Here is a 23,956-nt window from a genome sequence, read left to right on the forward strand (position 1 = left end):
ACTCAAACTCACAATGTACTCAGACCTCAAAATGCACTCAAACTCAAAATGTACTCAGAACTCAAAATGTACTCAAAACTCAATATGTACTCAAACTCAAAATGTTCTCAAACTCAAAATGTACTCAGACCTCAAAATGCACTCAAACTCAAAATGTACTCAGAACTCAAAATGGACTCAGAACTCAAAATGGACTCAAACTCAAAATGTAGTCAGAACTCAAAATGGACTTAAACTCAAAAAGAACTCAAACTCAAAATGTACTCAGAACTCAAAATGGACTCAAACTCAAAATGTACTCAGAACTCAAAATGAACTCAAACTCAAAATGTACTCAGAATTTAAAATGGACTCAGAATTCACTATGTCTCAGGCGTACTCAAACTCAATCGGACTCAAACTCAGTCGGGATCACTCGGCTCAAACTCACTCAAGCTCAAACTCACCATGCCACACTAGCCTCGTGCTCACTCAAACTCAAACTCACGCGTGAGTTTGAGTCCAAATGAGTCTGAGTGAGTGGACTCATGAGTGAGTTCGCCGACCTCTGCTGGAGAGAGAGAGAGGTAAGGGCCTGTGGCTGTCTGTCATGCTAGCCATAGCCTACTGTTGCACGTGGGGTTCCGGAATCATTTGGCCGATTGTCGCTTTGTACCCCATCAGGGAAACTGATCCTGCAAACCGTTTGAGGAGACGTGTAATCTCACTGAGCATATAGAGACGGCTTGCCGTAGCTTGAGTGTTTTGGATCGTTGAACACATTTTGCATGTTTGGCTATGCTGAAGTCTTTTCTTTGCAACCATGATGCTGCGGGTGTCCTCGAAGCACGCGAATTGAGTTTCGACGTAGAATGAAATATTTTTCTTGGGGGGTGGGGGGGTGTGCGTGGATGAATTTTCGGGTTCCGAGTGAGTAATTTCTTTTCGGATGTAGTGGAGTGCACGTGTGTCTTCTACGCATGTGAAATGTGTTTTAGCGGATGATGCGTTTTTTTTTTTATTTTTCCTGAGAACGACGTGTGTGGTGTTTCTCCTTTGGCGTGTTTTCCCGTAAGTGGATTTAGGGTGTGTCAGTGGTGAGCACCAACGGTGCACTAAAACCTGGCGCTGATGCGCGTTAGAGGCACGTGAACTTGCGCAGTACAGCCGATGGACAGTGCTCTGGTGGGACCGTGCTCGAGTCCGTTTGCGCGCGTTTCAACGTTGCATCGGAGCTGTGCTACTTAGGGAACACAGACTCTCTTCACAAACGTTTTTTTTTTTTGTTATTCCCTATTTAGTGTGTTCCCTGTTTAGAACGGTGTGTATGTGTGGTGGTCTGTCGTTTGTGTAGGTTAAAATACTCTGGTGCAATATTTCTTAGGGGGGAGCAGTGTCACAAACGTCCGGCCAGGCACTCAATTTTTTTCATTCGCGCGTCCGATATCGCGGGTTCCTGGGCACGTGAAGGCCAATTTTGGTCCCACTTCTATAACTGAGTTACCGCGTCTGCTATGTGTGTTTTTTCTTTCGTTGTCACTGCTCCGAAGGGGGCGCGTGGTGGCGCCGCGGCAGTTCGGCTCGCTCGCGGTTGCATCGATTTATCAGGAGGCGACGTCAGTGGTCCGAGAGGAACCGGTAGGGTCCAGCGCGGGCCGCCTGCGCGATTCCGGGAAATGCACGTCACAATGGGGAGAGCAGCCCCGCACTCGCAGGTGCGGCGTGGTGTCGGAGGCCCAAGGAAAAAAAAGAGCCAATGGGGACGGTGGGGGAGCGAATGCGCAGGACAGTCCGATGGTCGGGCGAAGTTTGCTTAAAGAGGTGCCAGCGCGAGCTTGGGGGCAGCCGATTCAATATTTATCTACGTGGGCGACTTTGGGGAAAGAAGGCTGGTCCTAGCTGGTCTTTCCAGCCTATAAACATTTATTTTCCTCTCTCTCTCTCTCTCTCTAGAACATTGTTAGGAAGAAAAGCAGGCCAGAGTAAACCATTTATACTTTGTCTTTATTACAGATTCATATTCTTGTTCAAATACAAGTGCACAAAACTGGTGCTACATTTAGCATTCATGGTGTGACCCTTTTGAGCGGCAAAGAATAGAATCATTGATAAATTTGCAGGTTTCGTTGATTGGTGGGGCACCTTCAGAGGGGTAGTGCTGGAAAAAAAAGTCACCACTACAGTCATTGCTTAAACATGAATAGGGATAAAGTTATTTAGACAGTTCTTAACAAAACTTTATATGAAAATATAATAAAATGTTGTGTTTAGAAGACTTCCCCGAATGGCAAGTTTGTCCAATATATTACCGCAGTTTTCTATTAGACCTTGCTTCAGAGCACTGGTGCAGGTTGAGTATTTAGAAGCACACCAGGATGTTTATGTCATTGCAGCTGCAGCAATGTTTAGGCTATGCATGCGTTTAAAAATGTCTCCTGTTAAGCTTTCATCTGAAATGTTTGTTCGTACAAAACCACACGACGCGTGTCTACAAGATAAGACGTTAAAGTTATGACACAAGATTTTGAAGGCGAGAGAACTTCGGTTATATGTTGATGTGAACACACATCCATCATATGCAAAATATCAGCGGCGAATACAGCCTATAACATTTACAAATCAATTTTAAAGTGTGCGAAACGCAACCGAACAGCCAGCGGAGGACCTGGCTCATCGACATACTCAGAATTTCGAGTAGATAAACAACAATCAAACGCGTCACAAATTGTGTTGGCCGCTTCCGCACTGCCGGCGTTTTAGGGGCGAAGCACCTTAAGGACGAGGATTGTCCGTCCGCCGAAAGTGCTCACGGCACAGCACCATGTAAACCGTACATCTGTGAACAAAGGGTTGACAAAAGTTTAACGAGAGCGAAGTAAAAGGTTCACAAAAGGCTAGAGAGAGAGAGAGACGCACAGCACCGTGTAAATCGAAACATCTGTGAACAAAAGGTTCACAGAAGGTTAACAAGAACAATATTAAAGGTTCACAAAAGGTTAGAGGGAGAGAGAGAGCGCTGCGGGGCAAATGCGTATATAAGCGCGTTCCAGACCACACATTCTCTTTCTGCCATGGATGAAAACGAACCAAAGGCGTGGCATGCGGCGGTTCAACGACTACGCAGACAACCAGCTACCCCGGAGATCAGAGCTCGGGAAGCGGCGGCAAAATGGCAAAAACGCCAAGCGGACCCGGAGTTGAGTGCTCAGGAAGCAGCGGCTCAACGGCAACGCCGACACTCATTTACATGCGCGAGTGGGCAATGTCACGGTGATTTACAGTAATAACGATCCCCAGTGCTTCGCTCACTCGTCATGATTCACTTCCTGGAGATGCGTGAAGTTTGTTTTTCGCCGGCTCGCCGCTCCAGGGTCGGAGCTTCTGCTCTCGAGCAACGAACGATCCGATCGTTGGCGGCGGAGGCACCGGGATTTCGTTGGCTCACCAGACAGCTTCGCGCGACCTAACTCCTACAGCGAATTCAGGCACTGTATTTGTATTGCTTTTAAATTTCACTGGACACGAAAACGTGCCGGGGCCACGAAAAGCGCACTGAGCGAGCCGCACGGCCACTCCGCAAATGGCGTCCACGGCCGCAAAGTGGGGCCGACCGGCGCAGGTAGCTCGAGTGATAGCTTGAAATCGCTGCACGAAACAGGACTCAAGTCCCAAACAAGGCAGCACATATGAGAAAGGAGTAAATGATGCGATGGCGGGTTGCATTAAAAATCGTCATCTGCACCGCTTACTATAGCGGCAATCTAAAATCCGCCGCTGTGTTAAAGGGGCCATAAAGCAAAACACAAGTTTGGTTCATTCAAACGATTGCCGCGTTAGAATCATGCTGACACCACTTTTAAGGCAAACTTTGCTCAAATAAGCTGTATAACTAGGAAAAAAGGGAATGGCCATGCGACCCGCTCATTTCCCGCAACAGAACCCATGATGTTATTCGCCTCGAGCACGGCCTGTAGGGACACCACTGAAATCCCCCTAGCGGCCCGTTTACAAAGCAGGCGCGGGAGTCATCGTCCCACTCCCCACTGCCGCCGCTGCTGTTGCGGCATGTTCAAGACTGAGATTTAGCGTTTGCGAGCGTTGGAAATGCATGGTTAAGTGTAGCAGTCACTCTGTTCGCAAATGGAGTGTGTTTACGAGAGTGTAAGTGTTTCTGACGAGATCTTAGTGTGGTATATCTGGTCTGTATAAACGCCAGGTGTGTGTCACAGGCCAGCGTCGTGGAACCGGCGTATGCATGGGCCTGATTGTAGTTACACAACCCTGAATTTACTAGCAGTGTCTCCGTAACCATCGGTTCATCAGATTTTCATGCTCGGGTATACACTACGATGTAAATCAGTTTTGTGTGCTTACATATTCAGCGGAACACTCATACCTGACAGCACGCCAGTTACTTTTGCCAATATATACCTCAGATATTGATCACCACCATTTACAAGCTATTCTGTGTTAATTTCGAGAATATTCAACGAAAATACGATGGATAATGTAGAATTATACTCGGGGATCAGCACACGACAAATGGTTGTCTTGTCGTGAGGTGAGCGCCCGTAAACATTCAACTGCTGCGTGTATCCTCCGCGAGCAGCGCAGAGACGGGCTTAGAATATAATTCGCGTCCGCGAGTAAACAACATCGTCATATTGCACAGGGAGCCTGCAGAATAAAGGAGAAACTGAAATCAGAAGGGCTTATCACATACCACACTCTTCCAACGACACCTTTCATCGCTTGCGAACTGCCTACCCTATATACTTCCAAAAATGCATCCGCCTAACGATCAGCTGTTCGTTGAAGTCGAAAAGCAAAACGACAGTGAACGCGAGATTTGTGCGTGTGATTACTAAAATTTTCAGCTTGATTCCCCTCTGCATTTGTACACAGCGTCCCCCTTCCCTTCCCCCCAGCTATGTCTCGCGAAATAGCAGCGCATTTCGCGTATAGGCCTCCTGCGCTGGAGTTTTGGCGACATGCAGTGCCCCTAGTGGCCGGCACCACTGGGTAGTACAAAAGCAGACGAACCTCGCCGCCCTCCATGTGTTTTCAATTACAAGCCAGTGTGAAATTTGGTTGTACTTAGTTTAATCGCTTTGTGCCGCGTTTAAATGACTGTATACTGTATGACATAGCCCTTAAAGTAGTTGCTGAGGCTAAACAAAATAATATCCGCTAAAATAAGCCGATTTATCGGCTTTCTTTTGAGCGAGCTGTCGCGATCGTCGCGGCGTGGGACAGTATCGCCAGGTCGGGTGGTGTAACTTCCTGACGACCATTACCGTTCTTTCTTCTTGCGTGCAATCGAAAAAGGAAAGTTCACGAGTAGCATAAACACGGAACGCTGCTGGTAACTGCAAAAGGTTGCTTCAGCGGGTGCATGCAAGCGAACGCAAGAATTGCGCAGCCGACTCAGCTGAAACTGCTGGAATGGCACCGCATTGAAAACAAGAGGAAATTTTGTTTTGTATTTTCGTAAACTCATTGATTCTTGCGTAACGTTTTACGCCGCACGATTTGCGAGTGGCAGGGTACATGTATACTAGCGAGTAGCTAAGGCATTAGCGTCAAATAAACAAATTAAGCGCTATTAAAGGACGCAAAACAAGCACCAAATCGCACGCCCGCTGCCTGCAAAGATGTGTACTTCTATATTTGCATAACATAACAGCCGCATACTCGGCGTGCGGCCCCAATTTACATCTGATCATCACTGACTCTGTTGGTTATCTTCTAGTGCAGGGGTCGTCGCTAACAATGTGAACGCCGACACGCCAGTTTTGTCCTCAAATGGAGTTAGGCGGCGAGAGGGCCGCTAGGGGGCCAGCGGGCGCGGCGTGTGTCACGTCGACTCCATAAAATGATAAATTTCTCTAGCGGAACTAAGCAAATTTTGGTCTGAAACTGGTGTGAGTACTTTTTGGAAGTGACGAGGATCCTGTGGATACCAAATCAAGCCCGTGAGTGAACTTTTTAAGACTTCATTCCATCTTTCGCGGTCGACCACACCGAACGCCTAGCAAAGCCTACGTTAGGCCTGGCAGCCCGGGCGGCAGCCGCCAGCTTCGGCGGCAGCTCGCGGTCGCCATCATGGTGATGGAAGTGATAGTCAACGGCACGGACATCGATCTGGCGGAGCTGAAAAAGTCGAATTGGGTAACGAAAGTGACCAAGAAAGTCAAGGAGCTCCAACAACAGGGGCAGCGAGAAAGTCAAGCTGGTGTTTCGGGCGCGGCCGTAACAGCTGCGGTCGGAATGGAGCGAAATGCGAAAGTGTTTTAAGTGCAATGCACTTCTTAAGCCACCCTGAACCTGCGTCCACCGGCGATGTCCGCGCACGTGGAGATGGGCGCGCGCAGCCTGGCCGCTGACATAGCACATACCCACGTGGGGGATTGGCCAGGAATCTCCTCGTCTTCCTTGGCAACGTGGGGAGATGGGCGCGCGCTGTATGGCCGCTGACATGGCACATACCCACGTGGGGGATTGGCCAAGAATCGGGCGTGAGAAGGGCTAATGCACCTTCTTAAAGGAGTACTGACACGAAATTTCAAAGCTGAGATCCGCTCTAGCAATCAAGTACAACGACAACACAAATAGGTGTCTGTGAATAAATGCATCTTTCTTTCTTTGCAGTTGTGTGTGTGTGTGTGTGATCTCTCTTTCGCGAACATTACCGAACCGCGCAAATTCAACTCGTGCATTCGCACTTTCACATTCTTCCCCTCGGGGAAATGCGGGGAATTTTTTTACAAATGTGACCGCAAAACAAGAACATAAGACGAAGCTAACCGGCAAGCAGCTGGCAGAAAAATCGATCGCGTCGAACCTTCCGAGGCTGCCGCACGCGGATTACAAAGTGATTATACGACCCAAGGAAGGGCTCGCACTCACCAAGCTCTCACTACCCGTTATCGGGGTGCTACTGAGACTATCAGCCGCCATAGAGTGGAAAAAAGGACAAGAAGAAGATCGTGTCGTGATGAACGACAAGCAGGGGACGATAACCTACAGCACACCTAAAGAAGAAGACGCCGTAAAAATGCTTGCGTTGAGACGACTGCAAATCGAAGGCAAGGAGTTTGAAGTTCTGACCTACATGGCTGCGCCCGACAACTGCGGCAGAGGAGTGGTACATGGACTAGACCCAAGGCTGACCGAAGAAGAGCTGGAGACTGCCTTTTCCCACCGCGCAAACCCCCCCATCATTGGGGTGCGAAGGATGGGAAACTCCGCCTCGGTGATCATCACCTTCGCCGGCCAACAAGTCCCCAGGTGGATGCTCTGCTTCGGGGCGCCCATGAAATGCTACCTCTACAGAAAAAGGTACGAGGTGTGCTCTAAGTGCGGCGACATCGGCCACCGGTCGGACGTCTGCAACAACCCTACGGAGACGTGCAAAGGATGCGGTGAACCATCGCCGACGAACGAACATCGATGCGAACCTAAGTGCAAGTTGTGTGGCAAAGAGCACATGACGGGGGACAAGAGGTGCAAAGCCCTTTTCCGAACTCCCTACATCGTCAAGAAAAGACAGTGGGAGCGCAAGCTCGAAGCGGAAACGCGGAAGCAAGAAGAAGAGGAGAAAAAGAAGAAACTCGGCACCCGCATCACGCCACGCACAAGCAGAAAGGACCAAAACCAGGACCGCTCGAGGAGCAAGTCCAGACAACGCAGTAGGTCGAGGAACCGATCGGAATCCTTCCCTCGCCTGCCGGCGTTGAGAACTGAAACATCAAACACCAAGGACTCACGTGACAGTGGCTGTGTTCGTGCAACCTCGGGATATCCGACAACAATCGCACCTAAGGTAGGTTGGGTGGGTAGGGCCGCCCAGGATGCTAATGCGGAAATCTTAAATGCCCTTAAGGAACAGAATAGGATCCTGATGGAACAAAATGCAGAACTAAAGAAGCAGTTAGACGAACTTCAGTCAGATTTGATTAAAAAAACAGAGCAGGAGGCTACACCGGCTCTGGCAGTCAGTCCTCCTCCCTTCAAGAAAGTCAAATCCAGGGAGAATGAAGAGGGCGTCAAATACGAGAATAGGATAACGAACCTAGAAGCGGAATGCAACTCGATAAAGGGCATGCTAGAGTCGATACTTGAGCAAGTAAAATCGTTGGGCAGGGCTGTGGAACAGATGAAAGGTGAAATTCAATTCAGGGACAAACAAATTCAATGGCTATACGGGGAAGCTCAGTCAAAGCAAACGAAACGACCTCAGGATGACACCAAAATGCAGCAATAACACGATCTGGCAATGGAATTGTAGGGGCTTCATCAACAAACGTGCGGTCTTACAAGCATTTATCGATGGAAGCGATCGCCCGGAGGTCATTGCGGTCCAGGAATGCGGGAAAAATTCAAAATTGGTGGGATATAAATCCTACCCGGGCATCGGAAACGATACCCAGGTAGTCACTTTTGTCAAGAGAAATATAACTGCAATGCAGAATGAGACGGGGAACACCGAAATCGACCACTCGCTGGTGGAGCTCATACCGCGCAAACGTGCGGAAAGGAATCTATACGTACTAAATATCTACAGTTCACCCAAGCAAAGGAAATGTGATTTCGGGGACCTGTTTCTCAAAGTAAAAAGCCTAGCCCAGGGCGACCCTCTGCTGGTAGTGGGGGACTTCAATGCTCCACACCCAGCCTGGGGTTACAAACACACTCTAGCTAAAGGTAGGGCCCTATGGGAGAAAGTTCAACATAACAACCTGGTGCTGATTACAGACCCCATGCGACCGACTAGGCAGGGCAACAGCGTGTCAGCAGACACAACGCCAGATCTGACCCTCACGCACGGCGGTATCGAGGCCACGTGGTGTAATACCGGGGAAGACCTAGGCAGTGATCACAAGATCATAGAGATCGTGGTTAGCAACGGACCCCCAGTTCCGAAGAAGCGCAAGCACAGAGTAACTAACTGGGAGGCCTTCAGGAATATAGGTACAGATAACGAACCGATAGAAGATATTGGGGCATGGAGTAAGAAGATAATCGATGCCACCCAAACGGCCACAGACGAGCTGGAGGTGAACGAGGTGCTTGAGATAGTCGACAGCCACCTAATCGGCCTCTGGAGGAAAAAGAGAAACATAGAGGAGAAAATTCGAAACAAGAGGTGGGATAGGAACCTCCGTAAGAGGATCGCCATCCTAAACAAACAGATCGAGGAATACTCGCTAGAGCTGACCAAACAAAATTAGGGAGATATATGCGACCAAATGAACAGAGAGCTCAGCAGCGCGAAAACGTGGAAATTACTCCGGCACCTGCTTGACCCGGATAAGACTAGATCAGAAGCGTAACAGCAACTTCAGAGACTCGTTTACAAATTCGACGGTTCCTCGGAAGAGCTACTAGACGAGGTCCGCAATCGCTACCTAAGTCCACCCACTCGCGAAACTCTTCCCGACTACACAGGTTCCGCGAATGAGGCCCTGGATGCCCCCCTAACGGTAGCGGAGGTTAGAGCCGAAATTAACCGTCTCAGGACCAAAACGGCTGCGGGCCCCGACCGAGTCAGTAACAAAATGCTAAGAAACCTAAACGACGAGTCCATCTGCAACTTAACTAATTATATGCAGAGATGCTGGGATAGAGGAGAGATACCTCCGCAATGGAAAGAGGCTAATTTAGCCCTCATTCCAAAACCAGGAAAGAAGCTCGGACTCGAAAACCTCAGGCCAATCTCTATCACGTCGTGTGTAGGAAAACTGATGGAACACGTCATCCAAAATAGACTCATCAGGTACCTTGAGGACAAAGAGCTCTATCCGAACACCATGATCGGCTTCAGGGCCAAACTGTCCGTCTGCGACGTGATGCTCCAGATTAAAGAGGAAATCATAGAGAAAGTCACCCAAGACACCAGAGTTATCGTTGGCCTAGACGTCGCTAAGGCTTTTGATAATGTAAAGCATACCGCAATCCTGAACAACCTGAGCTCACTAAACGTAGGTGTAAAAACTTACAACTACGTGAGGGATTTTCTCTCTAACCGGACAGCGACCATAAAGCTAGGGGGAGCATCCCTAGAAAACATACAGCTCGGAAATCGGGGAACGCCGCAGGGGTCGGTCTTATCCCCTACTCTTTTCAACATCGCCATGACAGGGCCCCCCGAGAGACTAAATAAGATAGAGGACCTACATTACACCATATACGCAGACGACCTCACGTTATGGATCAACCACGGCAGCGATAGGCACATTGAGGAAGTCCTCCAAAAGGCCATATGCGAAGTCGAAAAATATCTAGAGCCAATAGGGCTAAAATTCTCTGCGGAAAAATCGGAGGCACTGTTCATTGTTTCAAAAAATTTTAAGAAGGCCTCTCGAAACGATTATGACATAATGCTGAGAGCCGGCGGAAGACCGATACCCGCGGTAGAACGCATTAGTGTACTCGGACTTCACGTCCAGGCAAATGGCAAGAACACAGAGACAATTAGGAAAATAGAAAACAGTATAGAGCAAATCTGTAGAATGTTAAAGCGCATATCTAACAAACATGGTGGGATGAAGGAAGCAAACCTCATCAGGCTGTCTCAGGCCTTTGGCGTTAGCCGGATTATGTTTGTTGCCCCGTTCCTGAAACTCACCAAGGCAGAGAAAAGTAAATTAGACATTATCATAAGAAAAGGAATCAAAAGTGCATTGGGTCTTCCTCCGAACACCTCGACGGCCAAGATACTCAGCCTAGGCGTCTCGAACACCCTAGACAAGCTCATCAAGCCGACCAAGGCGTCACAGCAACAACGACTGCTAGGCAGTAGAACAGGTCGGAGAATACTAGAACGACTGGGCTACAAATCCAGAGAGATTGCTAAGGACATGAAGGACCTTCCTAAGAATGTTAGAGAAAAGCTAACAATATCGCCCCTGCCCAGGAACATGAATCCGGCATATCACGAGGGCAGACGTAGGAGCAGGGCCATCACCCTGCAAATCAGATACGGAGGCAGGCCGGACGTCCTATACACCGACGCCGCAAAACACATAGGAAAGAAAGCTTACACGGCAGTGGCAGTAACGGAAGACGGCGTCCCGCACTCATGCTGCACAATACTTAGTTGTGACACGCAAGAAGCTGAGGAGGCTGCCATCGCCCTGGCGCTGACTAAGCCAGGAACGAGGGTGATAGTTAGCGACTCTAAGTCAGCCATTAGAGGTTACGACCGAGGCAGGATTTCCAACGCTCCCTGGAAAATTCTTGCAAATGCGAAAGTGACAGCTGAACAGGTAACGCTTATTTGGGCTCCAGCTCATCAGGGTCTCATCGGGAACGAAAAGGCGCATGCGGCCGCCCGAGGTCTTACTTTCCGGACGATCGCCGAGGATGCCCTAGACCCGTTTCTACAACCATCCCCGAGGGTAGAGGAACTTGGAAATTTTCACGAAATTACCCAACATTATAGACTAGCGCGTAAGGTACTTACCCCGGCTAATCCACAGCTTAGCAGGAAAGAAGAGGTCTACTGGAGGAAATTACAAACCGGGGTCTTCGCAAACCCTTTATTATACAGCAAATGGCACCCCAATATATACGACTCTAGATGCAAGAACTGTAACGGCGTCGCGGACCTCGCCCACATGGCGTGGACGTGTCCCTCTCACAACAAACCTCATAGAAATACTGCATCCTGGGAGGTCCTGCTACTCAGCCTGACCTCAAGCACTCAGCGCAAAGTCATCGGTCTCGCCTTAGAAGCCGCCGTGTCCCAAGGGATCCCGGCCGACTGATGGGGGGGCACGGAGGTTACTCTGTGCTTTTGACTGGTGCAAAAAAAGTTTCTTATGTATGTATATACAGGCGGCAAGACAAGAACAGAGAATTGGTTGCTTCCAGTTGAATTGTCCCCCATCTTCACACTTCAGATCATTGTCAAATATTATTGGCAATTCGCTACTTTTTTTGCGTTCAAAGCCCCCCTCCTCATCACCCCATTTGCCGTCCAGCCCTACGCCGTGTAGGCTGCATGCAACTCGGCCCTACAATTGAAAACGTCCCTGACAATCATTCTAGCCTATTAGGTGCGAACTGGGGATATATAATGCAAGAGCGTAATTAAGTAAAGTGAGAGCAAACAAGGAAAGCGAGCGGCCTCTCGGTTCGCCCGACGACCTTGTTTTACCGCCACGAATTTCGGAATCGCAAAACACATGTCACGCTTCTGACGCTCACTGCATTTTTTCACTGAGACACGCAACAAAACGGCAAGCTAACGCTGCACCATGTATTCGTAACGGCGACACAAACGAGCACTGTTTAATGAAAGTGCACGCGTAGTGCGCAGGTACGCAAAAGAGCGGCGCACCGCAGCAGGCGAGCCAGTGGTACGCCGGACTCGCTGGCTTTTTAAAGGAGTACTGACAATAAATTTGTCGCTTTCAGATTTTATGCTGTAAAGAATACCTCTTGGCCCAGTAATTACGAAAATCGAACTGAAAGCCGTCAGCCGCCAACACAGAATTAATTATAGCACGTTTATTGCAACCAGTTTCAAATTCGGTCGCCGCGCGGGAAAATGGCCGTTTGAAGGCCAGCCAGCCTCCAAGAGTGGTATTAACTCTATGCCTCCAAGCGGGCCAGTCTGACGTCACGGTCTCACCCGTTAAGTCAGGGACGTTCGCCGCATCGTCTGCTACGATTGCACATGGTCCGCACTCGCCCGAGCAGTCGACATGTCGTCTGAATCGTCACACTCGGATGAGTCGCTGCAACCCGACAGACAGAGCGAGTTTATTTGGTCAGGCGATTAGGCCGGCGATGTCTTCTCAGTCGTCCGTTTTTTAATATCACTGCGGCTCGAACCGGCGCAGACCGTGATAGCAACAGCTAGAGCCACTAGATGAAGTTAGTGGCTCTGTTAGTGGCTCTAGCAACAGCTTGTCGCCGCCACTCTTATAATCAATCTGATCGCGAAAACGAAGTTCCACATGCGAGAAAGTAGATGTTAGTGTGGTGAAAAATTGTGCTAGGGGTTGGTATCAGAGCTGAATTTAAAAGCGGCGTTCAGATATTTGCCCCGATGGTAAGCCTACGCTGACCGGAGGCGGAGGTTCGGCGCTCCGACCCAGCACTGCCGGCACCGCGGTGCGGCGAGCGGCCGAAAGATGGCGCCACCTGCGCGCTAGAACCAAAACAGGCCACGGAAGACGTCTTGGTCACCGATCGCTGAAACGGCAATTATCGCCAAAATAAAGCTCAGTATGCGAAAAAGGGGATGATAGTGTGGTGAAAAGTTGTGTAAGGGATGGTCATTAGCAGTTGTACAGATACCGGTGATCAAATATTCTTCACTATACTAAGCCTGAAGTTCCTAACACCCAAGCTGTCCCGAGCAACGCCGAGCCCGCTGGCTTGGGCGACAGTTCTTGCGGCCGCCGCCGCGCACGAACTCAGTCCACGTTTAGCGCTGCATGTCGTCGCGTGGAAAATAATGCATCTTGGCGTCGTTGTCGATTTGCTTGGAAAGGCTTCCACGAGCAGTACTTCGCATTCCGCGAGCTTGCCATAGCACAACTTGGGCGAGCTCGGCGACGCGCACCCATCGCGCACCGCGCGATCGGCACCACGCCGTTTTTGGCACCAGTGCAAGGGAACACCATGCGCCGGCCACGAACTGAAGAGCAAAGACGTCGAACACGCAAAGTGCGCAAAGTTTACAAGCATTGCTGCTCACACAGCTACACCCGTACGTCTCCTGCCCAAACGAATACCACCGACAACAGCAGCGCAGGATATCGTTCCCGGTTCCGAAAACGACTACATGACGTCACCCTGAACCGGTCAGACACGCCGGCCGATGTTTTGTCACGCCGAAAGCGATTTCGCTAGTGCTACCGATTTGTGGAAGCTCGCGGCCGGGACAATCAAAATCGATTTTAGATGTGATTCCGTCCTCGGATCGCTGCAAAAATTTCCGCGAGGCATCTGTAGAAACTAATGAAACCAATTACAACATTTTTTAGGCGTCAAAATATGGTTTCAGTACTCGTTTAAAGCACGATCATCGCCGATTGCGTTCCTCTTATTTTCTGATCGGCTGTTGTTGAAACGTCCTTGTCACCTAGTGTATTACTTTAAACTAGAATTTTCGCTTCAAATGGTCAGTGAACCTGCGAGTGGGAGAGCGCCGTCACCGTACGTACGTCCCGGCACTTTCGTCGGCGCTGTAAACGTATTTAGCGCTGCAAAGCTTTTCCCCCTAATGCCAAGTTGGTCGCCGGAAGAAACCGGATCGTCGGAGATGGGCTGGTGACCATGTCGCAAAACAATCGGGAACATAGAGCTCATTTTGCTTCTGTCAACACGCGATTCAATGGGACCCGCGCAGCTTTCTACTACCCGGAAGTACTGCCCGGAAGCTGCTTCCGCAGCGCCCCCTGGGCAGCGCAGGAGGCCTATAGCTGGTTTCGTGAGGCCTAACAGGCTAAAGTTTCCACGAACGCCTTTAGCGGGTCAGAAGCTGCACTGTATTTTTTTTTTTTCATTTACGTTAGAGCTATTATACCTCTTCCGCACTTGAACAGCATGTATTTTTCTGTGGTTTCTTATTAGATTGCTTAGTTCTTGCTATAAGGCGTGTGTGGGCACATATTTAACGATCAGGCTTGGAATATACTTAACATTTTCACATGGTTTATATTCTTATAAAAGGCATAAGTTATTGTCCGGCATTGGCTAATCACATCCCCGAAACACATTATATTCGAAACGAAGCCGGATTCGTTGTCCACAATGCAAAATGAAGCCAATCACTCACTGTGCCAGTATCAGGTCTAAACGAGGCGACAGTAGAATTCATTTGTGCCTGACGTATTTGGAGGTGACAGGGGTGATATGCTGACGCCCTGAAGAGCGGCGACGATGCGTACAGAACCGCGTTTACGGGTAGCTCTTGCAGGCGATCGCGTGCTCTACGAAGACGCACCTGCTTATTAAGTGACCTAAACGTACTCTTTGCTTGTAGACGTCACCATAACAAGTTTTTTTAGGGTGAGAAAAGGCGAAAAGAAGCTAAACAGAACCAAAACACTGCCCGAGCCCCTATTAGCCACGCAGCGCACATCCCGTCAACGCCGAGGAGAAGCGGCGGCAGGCGGCGCAGCGATCGCGAAGCTGATTGGCGGAGGCAGGCCAAGGCAAACGCATATTAGGCAGGCCTTATAATTTGCCGAACGAGCTATTTACGCTTAAATTTAGGGCACATTCTTTTCAAAGCAGTAAGAATGCGGCCAGAAACAGTGGAAGTTACGAAAGACCACGTAAATACAGAAGTACCGATGCGTACTGCTGTTGGTACTCCACGCTCTATGCTTGTTTTAGATGCACAGTACTGCGGGGCTTTGGGGTTGTCTCAGACCACACTGGCCCATTGACGCAAGCAACGATGTCTTACGTGACCATATTTGTCGAGCGAGCACTGTTTCTCGAAACGATTATTTTCTCCCAGAACAAGAACAAGCCAGGTTTAAATATGGTCACAACCCAAAGGGAGAAAACGGCTTGCGGTGGTATTGGCGGTGAGCGCGAACACAGGCGGCGCTGCGAAGAGCGCCTCCGTGACGTCAGCTTAGGGATTCTCGCATTTGTCGTCTGCTTCACTCAGGATCGCTCTCCCTGCTGTTTCTTTGCGCTCGGTCAACGTATGATGCTTGTCCGCACCAGAATTGGCGTGTGGGTAACTTGTTATCATAATAATAGGCTTAAAATCGCATACACTAGCTCATGGTGTCAATTAAAGTATAGTTTTGGATACTGCTACGGGAGAAACATTGCCGGCGCCACCCCATTCCTTGCAAAGCCGGTCATGTGCGGAGCGCGAAGAGTCGGAGCTAGGCGTCAGCTTCTCATGTAAGCATTCGAACAAAAGGAACAGTCATCTGCTAATAACCGTAAACAGCGAAAATGGAAGACCAAAACAAATTCTAGGCCTTCAGGGCTGTCGGCTGTGGCAGACGGCATCGCGATTGCCGGTAATCATATGTAAGGTAAAACAGTTTTTGCAACCTTGCCGAACGCTCGAACGCGTTTTGTCACATCACTTTACGTTGTCAAGGCATGAACGTTTGCCGACATGCACTATAGACTGCAAAAACTGTAGGTTGAGTTCCAAATAACCCAGTGTGTATATACGCGCGTGCTGATTCTATACCAGGCATCTAACCAGTATGGAGGTTTATTGAGCAAAACGAGTCACGTCTTCGTTAAATTTATAGTAACACATATATGTTTGTTAAGACCTGGAGGGATATTTCGGAACATTTTGCACAGCCATATCTTCCCGATATTCGGATATGCGTTATAGGAAAACTGCACTCAAGAGGAGGAGGAGGAGTAAGGGGAGGAGGGGAAAACTTTGTTTAACAATTAAATCGATCTGGTTAGTGGGCCGGGTCCTCAGTACAGGACTAGAGAGTAAAAGTAATTTTCTTCAAATCATAGAACGCCACCCCGAGTAGAATAGGATTTGTTCTTCGCGCCTGGAAGGGTTGAAAAGCAATTAAGATCTACTTGGAATTCTTCGGTGTCCAGTCTTGTAATATATGCAGGTATACTATTTATTACGTTAGTTAGCGAGTATATCATGCCTTCAACACCGTAATCATGCCATCATTGTTCGAGTTTAGAGTCAGTTCGTTATGATAACGATATAATTACGATAGAAATTCGGAGCACAAAAGCCGCCTTCGAGTACTGTGGACCACGTTGTTTAGGGCGCGATCGCGGTGGGGTAGCACAAACCTTCTCATTGTATTTGCATGTGAATAAACAAAGCACGCTGCGGATATGCACCTTCCTGCACGCAGCCGTAATGAAAGCCAATTTGTGAAGAAGGGAATGTATGCCATACAAAATGAAGGAAATATCCACACGACCTTTGTGAGGCTCCCAAACATCCCGAAACCTCATAATAAGAAGTTGGTGACGGCGCAGAAAAATTAATGCGTTGGGCATAAAAAAAAACAAAACAAGAAACATTAATCGGATACAAGACAACAACGAAAGAAACAGAAGAAAGCCGCTTTATTTCCTGCTGTGCGATGAGCGTGTAGAGGCCGTTGCTTGGTACGTAGTATTAGACTGTTGAGTCTTCATAGGAGCATCTCAAAAATACTGCAGGGAAGCCTACGCATTTTGAATACTTATCGAGAAGCTCTGATCGCTGATCCTCGCGAATAAGCAAGAAAGGACAAGTTACACACGATCTTCTGACCGATACTCTGAAGAAAGTTGTTCTCTATCTCTTCGTGTGTTGCAAACTTGTGGGGGTGCAGCTTCAAATTATTCAGATGCGTCAGAAGCTGGCAAAATAACTGAGTCGCTAGAAATATGCTTTTTAGCGCACTACAGCAACGAAGCGGGTGATTTCTAGCCCAGGCACTGTTGCCCCTCACAAGCGGAGTGTAGCAGACGACAGCGGCGCGAATCCCTAAGCCGACGTCAGAGCCAGGGGGCGCCACTCAAAGATCTCACCGCCAATAATGACGCCACCTAGGTTCATTAACGGTAAACAAGGCTTTGCAATCGGCTGCAGAGCCGTCGGTTCCTGTGATGGCATTGCAGACGACGAAAACACGCGATTTCGCGATTTAGCGGGCAAAATCAAATTTTTAACTTCAATTGATTAATTTCTCAGTGAATAAAGCATCGTTTGCACCCGGTCAAGCGCTGGGGGCAATATAAAACACGAAATCTTTCTAATAAAACAAACTTGTATTTTGTTTGCATGGCCTCTTTACGCCGAACACATCTGTAGGCGGACATGTAGGTATACCGGCCGGATGCTTCCAGCGCCCGTATCCCTTCCTACTGTGTCGAGCGCCGCGCGTCGTCCTGTAGCCGCGGCAGCAGTTTGCACTCACAACGTCTGCGTCACGTCCACGGTGGGTTTTAAAGCAACGCTTTACTACTTTCGTCCAGCGATTTCGTGGAGGATGCCCAAATAACCTTTTGATCGGAGACACCCCCGCGGCGCCACACCCCTCGAAGCGCATCGCGTGATTCGCCGGGCACACTGTTGGCGCCTGCGGGCGCCGGCAACGGTCGCCACCGCCGCTGCGGCCGAGGCAGTCAACCATCCCCGCAGCCTCTCATGCATGCGGCGCTGGGTCGTTTCGAGCAACGTGAACCGTCTCGCGCCCGGCGAAGAGGAATGGTGCGTTCACCATAAATGAACGCCGCGTTCGCCCGGCCTCCTTCTGTGACCGTTGCACGGAACCTAACGGATTTAAGACGTGGTCGGCAATAAAGCTAAATCAAAGGTTAACCAAGCGAAACCAAGACTCAACCAGACTAAGCCAAGCTTTTGCTATTCATATCCAAAGTTAGCGGAGCTAAGCAGCAGCCATTTTTTTCTTTAAGTGGCTGACGATATGAATAAATACGTTGGGGCACTCACAAAAACTGGACTCGACAGTGCTACGGCGGCTAGGCTCTGTGATATTGCTCCGGCGGTCACGTGGACAGCTTTGTTTATACAAAATCACACTTCGAGGCACCCCCTGAAACCGAAACTGCGACTGGCTGGATTAAAAACGTCTACAATTAAACAACTGTCCCACGCTGAAGGAAATGAGGTTTCCACATGGGATAAGCAGGTCGTTAGCTACTTATCGCAAAACAAAAAATAAGATGTAAATTTTTTGTGTCAGTGCCCCTTTAAGACTGAGTAAAGTAGTGCAGTAATATGGCGTAGGTTCGGCAAATGGGCAAAACAATTTATACCGTGCAGGTAGAATGTGATAACGAGAACAACTCGAAGGAACCGGAGGTTTGACATGACGCGGTGTAATCGGTGTTGCCAAAATAAAAAGCAAAAGGAAACCATCATGTCTCCCCAGTTGCAAAACATTGCACGCACACCCTTTGCAAAAATATCTAGGCCAATCCTAAGCCTCCTCGACCCCCAAGTATTCAGAGAAAAAGCTTTACCTTCAAATGTGATAAAAATATTTTAGGAGTGTTAGAAAGAAAGCTGTTTTCTCTATCTTTGCCGCGTAAACCGTTTCATCCTCGCTCAAGGCGTAAGGTCGTACATAATTTTTTTTTTTGCCGCCTGCCCACTTTAGGCTCAGCCTGGATAATTAGAATAAAAGCTGTACTTGAGAAAATTCAGACAAAAAATCTACCTGAAATCATGTTATGAACCATTCTGGGTAGATGGTCACAAAATAAAACGGACCAAAGCTAGCGGTGCGCGAAGGTTGTTGGCATGACCCCTTGTGGCGTGGTGCCCGCTGCCGAAATAAGTGGGTGCGCATCAGTGTCTCTCCAAGGTCTGTTTGCTTGACTTTGAGCGCTGAGCTTTGCATGTTCCAAAAGTGGCGACCGGCGGCGCCTTGCGCAGTGCACCGAGCGAATGGCATAATTTTAAGTGCAGAGCACTTTACGGGCTCGCCTTGTCGTCGTAGCTCGCTCGCTGGACCCAAGTAGAGCCCCACACGGTGTTCCGTCGTCGCGGCGTATCCCAGAGGCTTAGAAAGCCAAGCGGTTTATAAAGTCATAAGCGTTCGAAACTCGTGAACCGCTTGCGCATGGCCTACATCTCCCCGTTGTTTAGCCCTGCAAAACCTGCACGTACATTTCAGTCGAAATATGCGTAATTAACCGGCCGAGCCCACGTTTGTTTAGTTAGGTACGCTCGTTGGGTTCGTTTTTACGATAGTAAGCGAAAAAAAGTGGCAGTGCAACGCCTACAGTGCAGGATGAAAAGCAAGCACAAAACATTAATGCCTCTCCACTGAACGTGAAAGCTGTCGGAAGTGCAGAGCAGTGATTCATCATAATGGGCTGTAGCGCCATTACCCGCTCACTGCTACCACCCAATGCAATTCAAATTTCCCGCCTCCGCTTTGCTCGCGCCCCCTGCCTGATACAGCGCCACGTCTCGTAATTCTGCGGCTAATGACACAACCTTCCTCCGTGCTACAAAGGGGTATCAATGCCGAAGAATCACAAACTCTGTGGCGGATAAACCAACACATTTATCTACAAATAAATGTGGGCGAAGAAATCGGGTGGGGACAACATACATTATTTTAAAGGTCTGTCAAATTCGGGGAAACATATACGCTCTTACAAGCAACCTACGCACGTACAAGGGTATGAACAGGGGCGAACAACTCAAACAACATATTCCGCATCCATAAAAACATGGGAAGAACCTTGGACCAGCTCGTTGCCTCAGTATCAGCGCGAGATGATTGGGAGTGGCAAGGAAAGGAGCTGCTGCATCGATGACCCTAGACTGCAAGTTCCACCTTTGAGCTCTCTAATATGTTTACTCATTTTGCCGAAAACCCCAGTATTTCTTCCACAACAGAGGTCTTCGCTCTCTCGCTCTCTCTTTGAAAAAAGCAAAAACATTCAGTGCGGTACAAACGTTAGAGAATAAAAACTTCCAATTACCGATACTGCCACCATCTTGTCCGAACACCGCGCAGCCGCACCCTGTCACGTCCCTATCTTAACCCACAGAAGCACAGAAGGATTCAGCCTTTTCGGGTACACCGTGATTAAAAACCCTAGCTTCTATTTTTCGCTTTTGGCGTAACATCAGTGTTCGTGAAACATAGTAAATGCAGCAATTCTGTTCTAAAGCGCTCCCCGGGAGTCAAAGTAACGCTATCTCATCGTGCATCTTAGGACCCAAACGTAGATGTCATCTGCAACTTTTTGCTAACCACATCATAAAACATTCAATGTTGCGCACTGAATCTGAGCGGACCCATGCTCACGCGCTCGCTTGCGACCATGACAAAAGAGCTGAGGGATACAGCGGAAGATAATCCACCTTCAAGGAACGCTTCCTCGAAGGATGTGTGCGGCTCGTGTACCGCTGGCATTTTCGCCAAGCAGCAATTTTTCAGTGTTTCATTTGCGAAAGACGCATTCACTGTAAATGCATAAAAGCTCACCGTGAAGAATATAACTTCATGGAGTCCGGCCAAAGTTCGTACAATTCTTCATCGTGCGCAGGGTGTCCGTCCGTATCGTGTGATGCGGACGCAAGGTCAGGCTCTGAATCAATGGAAGTGCACCTAACAAGCACCTCGGCTGAAATTGGAAAGCTACGTACCCTTGTCCTCATCAGCGGCATCTCGACAATCCTAAACAGGCCGGATTTGCTGGAAACAAGTCAAATGCTTGAGAGCTCAAAACAGCCACCTGCGCTCGGAGCGGCTGAACTTGCGACGAAAGGTTCTACCGTTGCCTTCACTGGGGTCACGCCCCTTATCGACGGTAGTTCTGGTGGTGGGGTGGACTTATTGTGCCCAAGCCCCTCCAACGCAGCTCGTGCTGGTGCTTCGAATCAAATAGGTCAACAGAACTTCAATAAGCACTGTCAGGAACCATCTTCAAAGAACGCCCGCGTTACTGATGACTGCGTGGCTGTCGTCGTCGGTGCCGCTAGTGGTTGTGCCAGTGGTGCTGCCGGTGGTTGTGATGCAGTTTCACCACCAGACGTGACCAACGATGGTTTAAAGGTGGTGAAGTACCGACATCGAGCAAGGGCGTCATGTGGAACTTCGCAATTGCCCAATGTAAAGGCTGAACCCCGACAGATCATTTTCAAAGCTGTCTTGGTCTTCGGGTTTGATTAACTTTTTCTGGTTTTCTTGCTTGCTGTTTTGACATAGTCGGCCTAATGGAGACATGGTTTTCTAAGATTTCTGCAACTCAGTATTTCACAGACCGCTGTACTGTTTTTTCTGGTGACCGCAATTAGGTAGCCGAAAGAGAAACGTTTGGCCGGGGGATCCTTACAGCCATTTCAGGTGCGGTAAGGTCTACCGAAGGTACCGATTACGTTAAATGTGCGGTACAGCCCAACTGCCAGAAAAGGCTTGTCGGACCTTGCCCGGCAGTTGAACACTCATCGTGTGCCCAGCGATTAACGATACCCAAATATGTCCTTAATAAAGAAAAATAGAAACAATGAACACTAAACAGCAGTATAAAAAAAACACAACCAAATACACAACGCATGTATCTCAACCACGTAAATAAAAAGCGGATCGAATGCGAGCATATTTTCTGAAGAAGAACAGTTAGGAGGGAAGAGAATTTAGAATCGAAAGGACATAAAAGGTGCGCAACCGCTCACATACTTCGTACGAGTCCACGGTAATATCAAACGATCACGTGAGCGACGGTCACGTTGAGGATCGAGTGTACAATGTCGAATGACCGTGTGTGGAAATATATTTCAATACCCCTGTCTGTCTGAACAACGCAGAAAAATCAGGCATGCGTTTTTAATTCGAAGACATTCACATGGGCCTCATGCGATCAACCCTACAATATAGACCTAAGAAAAGATTTCAATAGGCAATTGATGTCGTGTTTTCAAAAGGCGATACAGAAATAAAAAATCCGCGCCAATCCACCTTGTCACGGTGGTTGGAAAGCGAAGCTTTAAACGACCCCCACAACGACTGCACATGTGACGTCACTTGAATTCACACACGTGGCTCTACAAAGAGTGAAACCGCAGACAATTGAATGCACTTAACCACGGCATCGTTCCACTACAGCGGACAGTCGCGTTACGTCGAAAAGTGCTTTACGGCTGAGCGTCGAAACACGGCGGAAATTCTCACTACGGCGGAAAGTGCGTTACGGCTGAGCATCGCAACACGACGGAGAGTCTCCTTACTGCGTAAATTCCGTTTCGGCGGAGCGTCGCAAGACGGCGGAGAGCTTCACTACGGCAAGAAGGGCATTACGGCTAAGTGGCCCAACACGGCGGAAAATCTCACTACGGCTAAGTGTTGCATTACGGCTTAATGTCGCTATACGGCGGAAGGGAGACCGTTTTCCTTCGGCGGAGTCTGCATCACGGCGAAATTCTCGTTGAGGCTGTACAACCTAGCGGGAAAAGGTTAACAATGCGGGTCACTTGTGCCAAACTGGAGCATTACCACAGAGTCAATTGCAAGTTCTGCGCAAGTCATAATGAACCATAATAAACGGTACCTGTCAGCTTCACGAGACGATCGGTTGTTTGTCCAAAGCACTATAAATCGAAAATTAGGGCTGATGATGTTGTGTGCCAAAACCTAGTTTATTGTTCTCCAGTCATGCTGAATTCCATAGAGCTGGAAATGTATAAATGCGTTTGCTTGGCAGGCTTCAGTGACAAAAACGTGCTTCAGTGACAAAAACGCTGATGATTTGAAGCTGTTTTCAATAATTTGATCAACAAAGGACTGTCAAAATCTTCAGGGGAATATTTTTAGCAACTCGGAGTGGTGTACAAAAAATTATGTCGCTCAACGCATCTAAAACAAAAATCCTTACTCTGTCAAATCACAAGGCACCCCTTAAATTTACATACAATTTGGGCAAAGAAACAATTTCTCGCGTAAACGTTATTAGGGACTTTGGTGTACTCATGATAGTCCCCTTAATTTCAAACTGCACGTTGCGTATCTTAGTAACACCAGTCTCAAACTTCTGAACGTAATGTCGCGCCTCACACGCAATTTTATAGTCCTTCTCAGTCGAAAATGTCAATTCAAATTTCTGTAGTTTTGTCGTATTTTCGCCTGTCGTACTCATGTCGTGTTGTAATCCTGTCGTGTCGGGATTCTGATGTTCATTAGGGTATCGTATTCCTGTGCTCATTTGGTGTTGAGCTTGCCGAATTCCTGTATTGTCGTGATCCTGATGTTCCATCAGTATTTGCACATCGTTTGAATGTCATTGCCCTTGGCGCACAGTAGCGTAAATGATAGTTCTGTTGTGACTACAGGAATGTTTATCGTTCAGAAAATTCGCTTCCTCGTAACAACAGAAATGTGTGTCGTAATAACAGATCGCTTCGTTGTAACAACAGGACTTGTGTTGTCACAACAAAGTTTTTTGTTGTACGACAGGAATTCTTTTTAAGTTTTTTAGGTATTCATGTTTTAGTTTTAAACAGACTGCTGTAATC

At 48.5% G+C, this 23,956-nt stretch overlaps 1 long non-coding RNA gene across 1 annotated transcript in view; it reads right to left on the reverse strand.

Moving 5' to 3' along the window:
• Window positions 1-1,984: 1,984 nt before the first annotated feature.
• Window positions 1,985-23,956, reverse strand: part of LOC144144086 (uncharacterized) — a 53,775-nt gene continuing 31,803 nt past the window's right edge. The window contains exon 4 of the long non-coding RNA XR_013317149.1: window positions 1,985-2,137. This is a non-coding gene — a long non-coding RNA (uncharacterized LOC144144086). The remainder of the gene's footprint in view (window positions 2,138-23,956) is intronic.

The sequence above is a fragment of the Haemaphysalis longicornis genome, unplaced genomic scaffold (assembly GCF_048455015.1).
Source record: "Haemaphysalis longicornis isolate Haplotype H1 unplaced genomic scaffold, Haemaphysalis longicornis Haplotype H1 scaffold_60, whole genome shotgun sequence".
NCBI lineage: Eukaryota > Metazoa > Arthropoda > Arachnida > Ixodida > Ixodidae > Haemaphysalis > Haemaphysalis longicornis.